The sequence below is a fragment of the Adiantum capillus-veneris genome, chromosome 18 (genome assembly GCF_014529385.1).
Source record: "Adiantum capillus-veneris isolate H3 chromosome 18, ASM1452938v2, whole genome shotgun sequence".
NCBI lineage: Eukaryota > Viridiplantae > Streptophyta > Polypodiopsida > Polypodiales > Pteridaceae > Adiantum > Adiantum capillus-veneris.
In genome coordinates this window covers 3,339,693-3,355,570 of record NC_140948.1, presented here as the reverse complement: position 1 = coordinate 3,355,570, position 15,878 = coordinate 3,339,693, and the positions used below count along the sequence as shown (strand labels likewise).

Genomic DNA, 15,878 nt, shown 5'->3' with positions numbered 1-15,878 from the left:
CAAAGCAGTTGGATGATCAAACAAGAAGTGGTTCTGGAGATAGAAATATCCCCCTCTGCATGTCAAAGCCAACTCCAACACATGCACTGAAACATGCATCTGAACTACTGCATACCGGATAAACGAGAGTCAACTGAAGTCGGAATTGGGACTTCCATCCTTAGATGGACAAGAGAAAATCAATGTGCATCCTTTGCCTCAAGAAGGAAAGAACTCCCCCTTTGTCTCCCATAATCCACAATTTGCTACAAAAGTGCAAGTGAATCATCAACCTGCTACCCAACTTGCTATCCAACGGGTAGGTAGCTCCGTCGACAATTCCAAGAAAGACGTGCATTTGCAAAAGGCACATCAAATCTGCCAATCCATCTCCTCGAAGAAAACAACCATAGAAACCTCTTCTTGAAGTGATGAAGAAGATCTTACTGCTGTCCAAACACTTCTTTCTGAAGAAGAGGTTGGAAATGAATAGCTCCCCCTCTGGATCCAATAACCGCATGCTTGCTCCCCTTGTGGGAAGGCACGGTAACATAACTCCATCTGAGAAAACGAAAGCAATCCAGTATTGCTACATATCCTGAAGCCTCCATCGGACCATGCATAAATGGGAAAAATAGGGAGAGACTGGAAAGGGGCACCGGATGCCTATGGGGCAAATAGAAAAAATATTAGAAGGCAAGGGAATAATATTCCCAGCTTGCAGGAGCACAAATGGCCATAGAACCAGGCCAAAACCCAAGGCTAAACATGGCTAGACACTACCCCACATGAGAAACCTACCTCACATTGGCTGGGCACAGCCACAAAACAACCATCACTCCCTAACACCTTGATGGGAGCGTGAGCAGCAAGAAGAGGTAGCGCCGATGTTTTCTGTAGACGACGAAGGAGAGAGAGAGAGAGAGAGAAGAAATCATACGCAGGTTCTTTGGGTTGCTTCTTTTCAGACCTGCCTCTTACATTATACGTTGATCCGTTGCTTTCACAGCTAGTCTTTCTTCTATACTCTTCATTTAGAATAGAACCTAGTACCCCATCAAATGTCAAAGCAACATTGTTGCTCAAAGAGACAACCAAAGCTTCCCAACTGTCAGGCCAAGTTATCAATAAGAACGTAGCCTTGAGCTTATCACCAAAAAGCTGCAAAGCAGAGTCTTGCAATTGACTCAAGATACTTGTGAAAGCACTCAACTGTTCAGATGCAGGCTTAGACTCATCCAACTCCATGTTTACAAGCTTCCGCACAAGATGCACTTGATTCACAGGAGTTGTGTTCTCATATGTATCTGTCAATTTCTTCAAGATAGCATTAGCAGTGTCAAGACGCTTAATGTCCGTGAGTACATTATCAAACACAGCCATCTTGATGTAAGCAATTGCTTTCTTGTTGAGCCTAGCCCAATCATCATTTGACAAAGCTGCAGGTTTCACTTCCAGAAGTGCATCGTCGCAATCTTTCAAGAATAGGATTCCCTGCATTCTATCTTTCCACAGGTCAAAGCCAGAGCCGTCAAATCTCTAAATGTCAAGGAGAGACTTTGACTCACTGCTCGTAGACGCATAAGAGGCTATTTCGGTGCAAAAAGACCCAAAAATTCATCGCTGTAATTTTATGACAGCAGGCTGAAAACTGCCTCTTATAGGCTCAATACTCAGTGTAGAAGAGCAAGGGATGGTAATACAGTGTTACCGACACTTTACCACAAGTGTACAACAGTAAAGAAGGACAAATTTCAGCAGTAAAAGCTGAAATATCAGCACACAAATAAAATATACAATCCTTGCATGAGTACTCCCACTTCAGTAGTATAACCAAAGTGCATATGCATCAACCTCAAATCTGCAATGGATTAAAAGCTGCTCCAAAATGTATTTTCAGCAATACATCGACTCAATGGCGAGTATCCCGCATGTAAAATACATAAATGTGTGCCACATAAACTTTCCGATGTGCATAAACTCGCGTTTTTCTGTAATTTCTTGAAAAACTGTAAGGTGCAGCAGAAGTGAATGTTGAACTTTTCTCAAGATGAGTGCTCCGAATTGTGCTCAAGGGTTCCTTTTACCTACGGAAGGGAGAGCCTTCCGTTCCTTTAGTGAGAGTGCAATGGACACAAACAAAGTGGTGAACACTGTGAATGACGGTGCATGAGACTAAGAGATAGAGAGAGAAGAATACGACACCAGAATGTTGTCAAACCCTCCTCCAAAGGCCCCACTCTCTATCGCGAGAGCGGTCTACTTATGATTGCACAAATCTCTACAATGCTTTGGACTTGCCGACGATGTCGATGACGATGAAGACGACGACGAGACGGGCTGAAATCTGAAAATACTAAGGGCTGAAATTTGCAAATCTTTATCTGCTGAATTCTGAATCTATGTCGATGACGATGTCGATGTCGACGATGCAACGACGACGCGCTGAAAATGTAGATGTTGAAATCTGCGTTTTCCGGGCTGAAACTGCAAACTCCGCGGGATCTAACCGTGCGGCGAGAATCTGCTGCGGGAAGGTGAGATCTGTGAGGTTTGGGACTTCTTCTGCGGGTTCCAACTGCTGAAAACTGAAATTGCTGGTCTATGGGCTGATTCTATCGCGAAGATTTGCAAAAACGTTGAGGGTGTCAGGCTGATGCAAAAACGCTAGGGCTGAAAATGGTTCTTGCTACAAAAACGCTGTGAATCTGTCGGTGCAAACCACTAACGCTAGGGCTGATCTGTCCTCTGTTGTCGCCAGGTTGATGTAGATGCAAAAACGCTGGCTGATCTGGGTTCTTGATCCAAAAATGCTAGCTCATTAGCTGTGATGCAAAAACGCTAGAGAATATCAGGGGTCTCGCTGAGAAGTTACTATGAGCAAGTGCTCCTTCTGCCGCTTCTGCCAGAAAGTGCTAGCGCTAGGTTTTCTTATATAGTAGACTTGCTAATTTGCCCTACCCAGTTTCCAACAAAAGACACTTAATAAATAAGTGAAAAATGTCAAAAATAGGGAAAATAGGTTTAATGCATTGAAAAATGCTCCTGATGGATTCTAATGGTAATGCTGTGTGCAACCAGAGGATATGCATCTAATCTGAGTATCTGGACATGCACGGTTTGGGAACAGACTCACAAAAGAGCCAGATCACTTCCTATTCTAAACAGACTTGATTGAATTGAACCTTGGTCATGGTGTAGCTTGTGTCCACAGACACATAGGGTTGGATGTGTCACGTAACATCCCCTCCTTTTCAAAGTGAGGTAATGGTACCGAGCTGTATAACGTCGAGGGAGATTGCCAATAGCATCCGGAATCGTGGAAAGGACTCTTCGTCGGCCCACTCTGATGCGTAGGTTTGCAAGCTTGCTTCTTTGGGCCGCACCGAAAGCGACACAAAGTCTTCTGTGGCTCCTTCAATGCTTGAACTTCGTCTATAGTCATGTGTCTAGACTCTACCTTCTTCAAGAATCTCCGAGGATGAAAATTTTTGAAACCACTTTCAACATAAAAACATGAACATACCTATTCCATGTAAAGTGAATGGAAAAATTATAGTCTTTTGAAAAAACTGTGCATGCAATGTAGATGAACATATAGACGGGGTGTCAAACCATTCACCAAAAACACGCACACAATGGGGTCGAATCTTGACTTTCTGATCTAAATCAATCAACTATGGCAAATCACAATGGAAATACCTATGCTTGATGCTCAATCCTTCTTGTGCTCTTTCTGATACTGTGTCATGCCAAGGAAGAGACATGGAATGTTGCTTGGGTGCAAACATTTCATCTTTTCATGAGTAATCCGCATACATCCGTGCTCATTCATGAGTGAATCGTGCTCGACGTACAATATGGCATGCCTATGAAAAGGGATCACATAAGGACGGTGACTAAAATACAGGAAAGCATCACGAATAAAACACTCGAACAATGCATGCTGACTAATCATTCGAACACATAATACTTCCTGTGGGGGTTCTTTAGACCTAGGCTCGAGGGCCAAGATCGGCTCTTCCGGAGGGGGTTCTTTCTGAGGGGGGTCTTTCGACCTCGACTCGAGAGCCAAGATTGGTGCTTCGTGATTGATCGTCTCTGCAATGAGGTTAGCTTCACTAGAAAAAGCATCAACTAACCCATCATCCTTGTGAACAATCAGATTGTGATCATACAAATCATCATGCTCGTGAGAAATCACATCATCTTCCTGCAAATCATCATGCTTGTGAGAAATCACATCTTGATCATGCAAATCATCATGCTTGTCATTGTCATTCAATTCATCATGCTTATCATCATGCAAATCCTGTGCGTCATGCTTTGGAAAAGAAGAGATTGATAGAGTCTCCTTTTCCCGAATCTCTTGCATCTCTGCCTGAACTTGAGAAAAGAGTCACAACATCTCCTTTATGTGTTGGTCGTTCATTGCTTTTCTTGCTTTGTTCTCGCGATCCATTTTTGCTTTTCTTTCTTCGTGCTCACGCGCTATGGTTGCCATTCTTTCGTCATATTCACGGTCTATGGTTGCCCTTCTTTCTGCTGTTCTTGCTTTGCGCTCGCGCTCCAAGGCGACGCGTTGCGCTTCTCGTTCTATCCTCCTGTCCATAATCATCTTATCGAAAGCCTCCACAGGAGTTAGTGCAATCCTTGGCGTAAATGGCGAAGGGGGAGGGTCGGAAAAACCTCCTGGTGGGGAAAACTCTTCTTCGCGACTCCCATGCTCACCACCTCCATGCGAAGTATCCATTCCGCTTCGGGTGATGACCATCCACTGAAGTCTTGGGATCTTAAGTTCACGAGGAACTTGGGTTCTTGTGGGTCTTGGGTTCTTGAGTGTCTTGAGGGTCTTGGGGTTCTTGAGGTTCTTCTTTCACTTGCAATTTGTGTTATAGAAGGATCTTCTCTTCACCTGAGTTCTTCTCTTTTCCGCGGGCGCACCCCTTGGCGGCCTTGCGCTCACACCAAGGTTGCTTTTTCCCACCTCACGTCGATTGGCCAGCCGCTAAGTGCACGGTCCGCTCTCAATGAGTGAAAAGAGGCACAAGGGGAGACTGGACAAGCCCTTCTTTCTTGGGTTTCCTGTCACTCTTCAAAAACACGATTAGGAATCGACATGCCCAAGTGAACTTGGGTTCGTGCGACCTCAACAAGCAAAAAAAATTTATGTGGTTCTTGTGGTTCTTTCCTTGAGTGATACAGAACACTGCCAAAGCTCTGATACCAATGTAAGGTGCAACGGAAGTGAATGTTGAACTTTGCTCAAGATGAGTGCTCCGAACTGTGCTCACGGGTTCCTTTTACTTACGGAAGGGAGAGCCTTCCGTTCCTTTAGTGAGAGAGTGCAGTGGACACAAACAAAGTGGTGAACACTGTGAATGAAGGTGCATGAGACCGAGAGATAGAGAGAGAAGAATACGACATTAGAATGTTGTCAAACCCTCCTCCGAAGGCCCCACTCTCTATGGCGAGAGCGGTCTACTTATGACTGCACAAATGTCTACAATGCTTTGGACTTGACGACGATGTCGACGACGACGAGATGGAATCTGAAAATGCTAAGGGCTGAAATCTGCAAATCTTTATCTGCTGAATTCTGAATCTATGTCGATGATGATGTTGATGGCGACGATGCGACGATGACGTGCTGAAAACGCAGATGCTGAAATCTGCGTTTTCCGGGCTGAAACTGCAAACTTCGCGGGATCTAACCGTGCGGCCAGGATCTGCTGCGGGAAGGTGAGATCTATGAGGTTTGTGACTTCTTTTGCGGGTTCTAACTGCTGAAAATTGAAAACGCTGGTCTATGGGCTGGTTCTGTCGCGAAGATCTGCAAAAACACTGAGGGTGTCAGGCTGATGCAAAAACGCTAGGGCTGAAAATGGTTCCTGTTGCAAAAACGCTGTGAATCTGTTGGTGCAAACCACTAACGCTAGCGCTGATCTGTCCTCTGTTGTCTTCGCCAGGCTGATGAGATGCAAAAACGTTGGCTGATCTTGGTTCTTGATCCAAAAACGCTAGCTCATCTGCTTGATGCAAAAACGCTAGAGAATATTGGGGGTCCTGCTGAGAAGTTGCTTGTGAGCAAGCGCTCCTGCTGCCTCTTCTGCCAGAAAGTGCTAGCGCTAGGTTTTCTTATATACTAGACTTGCTAATTTGCCCTACTCAGTTTCCAACAAGTCATTAAATAAATAAGTGACAAATGTTAAAAATAGGGAAAATAGGTTTAATGCACTGGAAAATGCTCCTGATGGATTCTGATGGTAATGCTGTGTGCAACCAGAGGATATGCATCTAATCTAAGTGTCTGGGCATGCACGGTTTGCGAACAGACTGACAAAAGGGCCAAATCACTTTCCTATTCTAAACAGACTTGATTGAACTGAACCCTTGTCATGTTGTAGCTTGCCCACGGACACATAGGGTTGGATGTGTCAAGTGACAAAAACTCAAGAATAAACCTTAAATTCTCTGCTCAAATTATCCACAAATCGCAATACATGGTCAAATGTCTGCAAAGTAGTGAAATTTCAGCAAAAGCCCCAAATTTTGAGGGTCTAATTTCTGAAATTTCAGCAAAAACCTCAATTTCCCTCAGCGTGTAAATGCAATTTCCACCTGGAAAGCATCAATGTGTTGTGAAATTGCTGAAATTTTAGCAACCTGTAAAATCCCCCTTTCTTTTGTGATCGATTTTGCCTGCTAATCCATGTTGTATCGCGAAACGAGACTCTCATAGTCTCAAAGCTTCATCAAGAAGATTTGGGTTGTAGTGAGAGGAGAGAGAAAGAGCCTACGACTGAAAATCATAGAGAAAGAGAGGGAAGGCTGAAATCGTAGATGGAATAAACTGTTGCTAGACGTGCACAAAGCTGTGCTGTGATACCAATTTGATGGGAGCGTGAGGAGCAGGAAGAGGTAGCGTTGGTGTTTTCTGTAGACGACGAAGGAGAGAAAGAGAGAAGAAATCGTACGAAGGTTCTTTGGGTTGCATGTAAAAATTGTCACACGCTTTTTAGATGTTATATTCTATTGTATAAGGGTACAAGTGTTAGGGTCACTTAAGTGAACCCAAGGGTGGTTCACACCCAAAAAATAATAGGTATGTACAAGAGGTGGCCAGAGGGCCTTTAGACCCAACACACTTGTCTCTGGAAGAAACTGGGACCGATTGGACGAATTCACATAGATGCCTTGATCACAAGCTAGAGCTTTTGTGCAATAGCCATCCCGTCTCTTGGCAACCTTATAGGTTCAGCCCGAAAGAAGAGGACGAGATAGCCAGGCAGCTTCAAGCCTATCTTGCGAAAGGATTTATTGAACCAACGAAGTCTCCGTGGGGCGTTGCATTTCTTCTCGCTAAAAAGGACGAGAGAGGGATGCCTTTTGCGTCGATTACAAAGGTCTCAATAAGATCACCGTCAATAATAAGTATCTGTTATCTCGCATAGACGTCCTTATGGATCGACTCTCAGATGCTCGTTATTTCACCAAGATCGATCTACGGTCACGTTACCATTAGATAGGGATACATCGGTGTGATGTCCCGAAGACGGTATTTCGTACACGATATGGATATTACCAATTCTTGGTTTTACCCTTTGGGTTAATCAACGCTCCTGTCACTTTCCAATAAATGATGAATGATCTCTTTCATCGGTATCTGAGAAAGTGGGTGGTTGTGTTCCTCGACGATATCTTGATTTACAGTAAAACAAACGAGGAGCATTTGCAACACCTTCGTCTCGTCTTGCATATTTTGAGACGGGAAAAGCTGTATGCGAAGCAAAGTAAGTGCGAATTTTTTTCTCATGGAGTTGCTGTATGTGGGTCATGTCATCTCGGTCGACGGCATTCGCATTGACCCCGAAAAGATATGTGCTGTGCTGGATTGGCCCATTCTTAGCACGATTAGGCAAGTGAAATTCTTTTTGGGTTTTATTGGCCTCTTTCAGAAATTTATCAAGGACTATGCTCGTTTGTTAAAGGGTGTTCGAAGCAAAAAGTGTAGTGTTAGTGCATCTATTCAATTGACTGGCGAGCTCGATCAATGTTTCCAAACATTGAATAGACATGTTACTAGTGCACCGATTTTGCAGATTGTGGATTCGAACAAATGCTTTGTGGTGGAAACGGATGCCAGTGACTATGCAATTGGCACTGTTCTATACTAGCGTAGTCACACGAAACGGCGTTTCGGAGGGGGAAACAAAAACGGAGTGTCTCTACCGTTTTGGACCGGCCAAATCGACGTTTCGGGATGTCATTGTTTTCAAGGTGCAATTTGGGGCAAAAATCGTGAGCGTTGCTTTTTGCGAACAAAAACATGTGTGCGAATTTGGTAGCGAAAGAACGCATGGGCAAATTTGCAGGTAACGTTTCTTCTTGTGTGAGCCCCTCTCCGCGCTCTTCCTATGTGCTCTGCGTGGCCATCCAAGGCTATCTGAGTGCCTATTGTGACAGTGTGTGGGTTGTGTGGGCTGAGTGGGTGTATTATGTGCGTACCTTATAGGGCTCCTAGGTCTTCACATACACCATGACAGACCCATATTGGAGGTATGTGACCAAATTGGCTAGCTATGGAGAAAGAGGGGGCTCAAAAAATGGAGATGCAACTCTTGTGGGCTTGAGAAGACAAGGAGAGTAACTCATGTGAAAGATCATCTTGGGCATGTACTTGGCAAGGATATGGCACCTTGTGAACAAGTCCCAGCCGATGTGAAAACTGGCCTTACAAAATGGAAAGCAATACATTGAAGAGGAGACTCAAACAAGTCAAAGTGCACGAGAAGCAAGCCAAAAAGAAGTCGATTGGAGTCCACAGCAGGAAGTTCAGGTGTGTCATGGACTTCTCATGCGAAAAGGACTCCTTTGCCAAATGTTGATGGAGGTAAAAAGGGATCTATCACTCTCCAATCTGCAAGCATTAAAGCTTGCATTTAAAAGCAAGCTATGAAGATAGCTACCCGTGAGGTGAGACGTCTCTTCATAAGATGTGCTATTCTATTCAATGTGGCCAAAAAAAGCAATGGAAGAGGACAATGAGGGCAGTGAGTCGCATAGGATGTGAGTGGGAAGGTGGTCCTTCATCTGAGACCTTGCGCACACGGGAGCTTAAGAAGGAGAAGATATGTGTAGAGGCTCAACTTAATTTCGTGAAGGAAACATGGAAGGCCATAGATGCTTCAATCTTCAGGTGTAGGTGTCACTATCACAGGTGCTTACATCTTTGGACAAAATTAAAAAGGTCATTGAGGAGATTGGAAAAAAAAGGGTGTTGTGCAAGTAGTGACTGACAATGGCAGCAATTGTGCATCGGCAAGACACATGTTGGAAAATGAGTTTCCTACCATTGTGTGGACACCTTGCACTTCTTATTCCTTGGACTTGCTCATTGAGGATATTGGCAATATACCTTGGGTAAGTGAGCTCTTTGCTACTCCTAGGAAGATGGTCAAGTTTGTGACTAAGAGGCCTAAAGCACTCAGCATGTTTCGGGCCAACAGTACTTTGGAGCTCCTGGAGTCCTCCTCCCATGTTTCGGGCCAACGGTACTCTGGAGCTCCTGAAGTCCTCCTCCATTGGGTTTGCTTATATGTTCATTGTGCTTGAGCGTCTCATTAGAGTGCGGCCAAATCTTATGCGCACCATTAGCTATGATGAATGGCTTGCTTGGAATGACATTAGTAAGCCATGGTTCCTTGAGTTCCGGCATAATATTTTCAATGAATCTTGGTGGGTGGAGGCGAAGGCATTGGTAAAATCCCTGAACCCAATCTACACGGTTCTACGCATCACCAACATGGAGGGGAGCACATTAGGCTTACTCTACGAGTACATGGATAAATTTGGGGAAGCTCTCAACAGGAATACAAACTTGCCATTGGAAAAGTAAGTCCTATCTCATCTGTAGCTACTTCAAATCTCATGTTTTAATTGGATGAATTGATTTGCCCCTTTGTTTAAGTTATATGTGTCATGCCATTCAATGTCACAGGGTTGACGAGTTGAGGGAGGTGTGGGAATCACAATGGAATTGGTTTCACAAACCAATCCATCTTGTGGCGCATGTGTTACACCCTTTATGGTGTAGTGAAGACCAATTTCTTTCAGATAAGCTAGACAAGGGATTTCAAGAGTATGTGGCAAAGTACACACGGGGTGATGTAACGATGGCAAGAAGAATAGAAAGATGATTTGTTGGCCTTTCGGAATCAAAGCAGCCACTTTGGTCGAGCCACTGCAAATCTTCGGGACACAACTCTAGCCTGCCTCATGGTGGAAAAGTATGAGAATTGTGCACCTACTTTGGTAAATACACTTTCTTAATCTCCCACAATACATTCTAGGCTTTGCCATTTAAGCTTTGCAAAACCAAGTGTTAAATGCCGCCCCCTTTATTGTCATGTGTTGTTTGCAGAAACGCCTTGTCATTCGAGTCCTCTCACAAGATTGTGGCTATTGGTCCTTGCAACTTGAGCGATTGGTGTTTGTAATTGCAACTTACAATTGTTGGAGAAGCTTTCTGATTCCCCCGAGCCTACTCAGGTCAATGTCGATAAAATTGACATTGAGAAGGTGCGTGACATTTCAGATATCCCACAGCACGAGCGTGATATGTATGCCTTGCTCTATGAGGAAGCTATTACTCCAGCTCATCATACAAGGAGAGAGCGACGACGAAGGAGAGTTGCTCGAGTTGCTGGCACGAGTGTAGTTGTAGCTTCAGTGAGTGTAGAAGATCCCTCTTCCTCTTCTTTCAGTGGGGAGAGCGAAGAGGATGAGGCACGGGATGATGCTCATCACGCAGATTCTTGAGCATGATCATTCACGTTATGGACTACTATTTTGATTATGGACCCTATCTTATGTTTGCAGTGATTTTAGTGATATGTATTAGACATATTAGGACTCTCACCTTTGACCGTGTTTTATGACATTGATGTTTTGGAACATGGATATTATGAGTCATGGCTCTTGACATTTTGACATGTCACATGTTACAAGCTTACATGTATCATGTGTGATTGTATCTTGGTTTGACTCGTCACACCATTAAGTACTAGGTTTTGGTTTGAAAACAGTCTCTGAAGTGGTAAGTTGTAAACTTGTAACTAGTAGGTTTACCGTTTCTGTATTTGAGCATTAAGTTTGAACTTTTGAATTAGGACTTCTCATTTTTCAATTCTAAATACACATATGGCCCCTTCTAGGCTACTTGTTTTATGAAATACATTGTTTACAAATTGTTTTTTTTTTTTCCGCGTTTCTCAATTGTTTGTGCCTCGAGCAAATTTCTGAAACACTGGTTTTTCCGTTTTCGTTTTTCGTTTACGTTTCCGTTTCCGTTTCCGTTTCCGTTTTGGGTGGTGACTATGTATACCAAGATGGGTGGCCTGTAGCATTTGAAAGTTGCAAGCTCACAGACGTGCAGACACGTTATTTCACAGAAGAGAAGGAATTGTTGGCGGTCATTTATGCTTTTTGAAGGTTTGGTGCCATTACCTCTATGGTGCCCACTTTGTGGTATGGATGGACCACCACTCTTTGAAATATCTCTATGATCAATCCGACCTCCGTGGTCAAAAGGCATGGTGGGCAAAACTCATGCAGGAGTTCGATTTTGAGATACGCTACCATGAGAGTGCTACCAATATGGTAGCCGGGGCCGATGCTATTAAATAGGATCTCTAATGTAAATACTCTTTTCATTCACTAAAATTTCGATCGACTTCTCTCTCTCTCTCTCTCTCTCTCTCTCAAAGGGGGTTGCCAAAACGATCGTCACTTTGGTGAAATCTGGCAACGAGTCCAAGAGGAAATACACAACCTGGAAAGCTATGGCGGTCTGGGTTGGCTATGGAGAGAAAGGTAGTGGAGAAGTTCTACACCCACTATTGGGCACTAACGACGTTAGTGGGGATGTCGTGGTATTTAGTCAATGCTACGTATAATGAGCTGATGGTTATATTGTCTTGTGGGTGACCACCATGGGTCTATACCTTGCACTTTCCTTAATAGGTGAATCTAGGTTTATCTTGGATTCATCTAGGTATATTTTTTAGTCGTATAGCGGACATGCAGACTTCACATTGTGAAGTTTTCGTCCGAGTTACGACCAGTTGATATTGTGCTAATTCTTTCTATCTTTGTGGTGCGTATGCCCTATCAACTGCCTCATTTTTTGTGCTAATTTTTCCGATTTCATGTTTCTTTTAGTGCTAGGCTTCATTATGGCTGAGTCTGCCCTTGATCTCCGGAGTCATGATAGAAACTCAGTACGCTGAATTATGTGTTGATGTATGCTCATGTGTGTGTGGGTGTGGTGTGTGTTGTGTTTGGGAGCATATGTTAGTACCTAGTTCTACAGCCACTATTGGGCACTGACGACGTTAGTGGGGATGTCGTGGTATTTAGTCAATGCTACCCATGATGAGCTGATGGCTATATTGTCTTGTGGGTGACCACCATGGGTCTATACCTTGCACTTTCCTTAACAGGTGAATCTAGGTTTATCCTGGATTCATCTAGGTATATAAGTATTCCATTCATGAAGGTTTAGTTTTCAAGCAACGAAAAGTGTGTGTGGATGTTGATGAGGATCTCCGCAAGCAAATTTTGTATGAGTGTCATGATGCACCAAGTGTAAGACACCCTGGCACACACCGTTCTTTAGCCTTGGTTTTTATTAGCCGCACATGAAAGCTTTTGTTGGAAAATGCGCGCAATGTCAGCTCAACAAAGCTGAATGTCAAAAGCATGCTGGGCTCTTACATCTTGTGCAAATCCCCGATAGCAAATGGACAAGCATTTCTATGAATTTTGTAATTGGATTTTCCAGACCAACCATGGTCACGATGCCATTTGGGTCGTCGATTGACTCACGAAGATGGCATGGTTTATTCCTACATGATCCACCGTAAAGACCCACGAGTTAGCTTAGCTATTTGTGGAACATCTATATAAATTGTATGGTTTGCCAGAGGAAATCGTGAGTGATCGCGATTCATTGGCAATTTCTAGCAAATTGTCACGAATTGCTGAGGTGCCAAGCCACTAAAGACTTGAGCCATCTTGAAGATCTCGATTGAGGGGCCTAAACCCTAAGAAGAAGCAACAAAAGAAGTAGAAGAATCAGAAGTTCTCACCAAGTTACAGATCCTCGCTGAGTGGGGCCAATTATTACTAAAGTAATTTTTACCAACTTATGGGACCCCATCCGATGGGCCCCAAGTGCTTGGGGGGAGGGAAATAATAAAATAAAGCGGCTCACACACACACACACACACAAACATGGCGCAATCAGCTGATGACGTGGCAACAGCTGTACGGATGCTCGACAGCGTTGTTGATGTGGTAGCTGTATGGACATCCACGATTTACGTTGCAGGCTGCTGACGCGGCAGTTGTACGGATTTTCCGTGGCCAACTTTTGGGACCATATGCTTTTAGAACTTGAATGACCAATGGGCTCTCACTCTGGCAGTCTACCCACGGGAGATGCAGAGAAGAGCCATGGGAGTTGTACTGAGTTCAAGCAATATAACGAAATATCGAAAGGGGCGCCAACGTTTGGGGCCAATGCTCTCTTGGGGTGGAACTTCGCCACTCCCCATCTAGTGTGTTGTGCACACTCTCTCTCTCTCTTTCAGTTCATTGTTATTTGAAGTGCAAAAAGTTGTTCAGTGTGTTCTTTTCCGTTGGCACGTGGTGCCCGTTCCCGTTAAGAGTGGTATTAGGAACACTGTTTGTCCAAGAGCTTATGGACCATACGACGATCGGCTACAACCTTATGGGAGAAATTTCACCCTAATTTTGGTGCACGTTTCAACACAAAAGCCCTATCGATTTTCAAGCTCGATTAATGTCGAGAATGCTTTTTTCACTTTGCTTAAGCTGTTTTTTGAATTTTGTTTGAGAATTTGTTTGTTGATTCTATTTGGAATTTGTTTGAAATGGATGGTATCTGTTTTAAACCTGTCTCGGTGCCGATTTGAATTGGTTTTAATACAGGTCTTGGTGATTTACTCCCGGGTGGAGACTGGAGTAGTGAAAAATGCTATTTTGGTATTGTTTGAACCTTGGAACGACGCAAACGGGATGTTTGGGGAGCGTTTCGGTGTACACAGACGGGATGTCTTGAAGTGTTTTGTTGTACGCTTGAAAACCTCCGAACAACGCAGACGGGATGTCTAGGGAGAGTTTGGTTGTATGCTTGAAACCTCCAAGCGACACAAGCTGCGGTCTGGGGAGCGTTTGGTTGTATTAGTCCTTCGAGCCCATGGCTTGGACCTTTTTAGGTTATTTGCGAGAGGAGTGACGAGGTAGGTGTTGAGTAGCTTCATACCGCAAATCGTCTGTTTTGGGGGGAGTGCTCAACAGCGCTGTTCGTTGTGTCTTGTAACATGCATATGTGAGCATTTGTGTTGCATTGTGATGTGCCAACCACTAAACAATCTTAATTGGATGAGATTGCCTAGGTATGTAATTTTATTGCATCAAGAAACCCATTACAGATTGGCACGGTCTGGGTGTGATGACTTATTTTGCTACGCGGGAATATCAAGAGCTCTGATATGGAATGAGAATATACTCCTTTGCGCGCGCGCGCACACACACACACTCACACACACACACAAACGTTGCGTAGCGGCGGCAGCTCTACAAATGCTCCATAATTTACGCTAACGTGGCATCTGTATGGACGCGCGCGATGTGCGTTGCAAGTTGTTTACGTGGTAGTTGTACGGATTTTGCGCAACCAACTTTCGGGACCAAATGCTTTTGGAAGCCACGTGCTTTGAGAACTTGAAGCTTTTGACTCTAACTGCTTTTAGAGGCCAAGGGCCTCTAAATATGACATTGGGCTCACTTTGGCAGTCCACCTGCGGGAGATGTAGAGCAGAGCCATGGGAGTTGTACTGAGTTCAAGCAATATAAAGAAATACCGAAAGGGGCGCCAACGTTTGGAGCCAATACTCTCTTGGGGTGCAACTCTGCCACTCTCTGTCTCGTGTGTCGTGCACTCTCTCTCGTTCATTTCAATGTTATTTGAAGTGCTAAAAGTTGTTCAGTCTGTTCTTTTCCGTTGGCATAAGGTGCTGTTCGTGCTACACAAACAGTCTTCCAGCAATTAGAGACCCGTTTGTGCTTCTCATCCTCGGATCGTCTTGAAACTGACCGAGAGACCGAACGCAAAAATCAAACCATGGAGGACATGCTACGAGCCGACGTCAATCTGATTGGGAAGGCTATATCTCGCAGATTGAGTTTGCTTATAACAATACAAAGCACTCGGCTATTGGCTATAGCCAATTTATGTTTATGTACAGCTATGAGCCGAAACCACCAATCGCCAACCAGATTCAAGGGGTCAAGATGTGATCAATGGCCGATTTCTTGTGCGATATGTAGGAAATGCTCGAGATCACAAAAGAGAGCATAAAAAGACGGTACAAGATCATGGCACTTTTTACACTAATCAGCATCGATAACCCCGCGAACTCCTAGAGGGCATGTGGGTGTACCTTAGGGTACTAAAGGATTTCGAAACGATCCGAACTGGTCCATGCTCAAAATTATCTTCTCGCTATTGTGGTCCATTTCAGATCACAAAGAAGATAATTATGAAGTCCTACAAATAGGACTTGAGTGTCATTTGTGAAACATCTTTTTGTGATCACCACACTTGGACTCTGGCCCTTGGCAGCTCTACCCACATACCTGTATTGGTGTGGGCGTGGTGGTATGGGACACCAGCCCTTGTTGTAGGGGCTAGTCCCCTTGACGGAAGGCTCTTGGCTCCCAGGCTCGGGGGTAAGCCCGTATTGGCTCTATGGCCCAGAGGTGAGCCTGATGTCTGCTCACTATGTGTGTCTAGGTGTGAATTTTTCTTG

General features: G+C 44.2%; 1 protein-coding gene and 1 pseudogene across 1 annotated transcript in view; both read left to right on the top strand.

Moving 5' to 3' along the window:
- LOC147435154 (dihydrolipoyllysine-residue succinyltransferase component of 2-oxoglutarate dehydrogenase complex 2, mitochondrial-like) overlaps window positions 1–15,878 on the top strand; it is a 126,260-nt gene that overhangs the window by 77,535 nt on the left and 32,847 nt on the right. The gene's annotated exons all lie outside the window — the stretch shown is intronic.
- Window positions 8,519–15,526, top strand: LOC147435155 (uncharacterized; annotated as a pseudogene).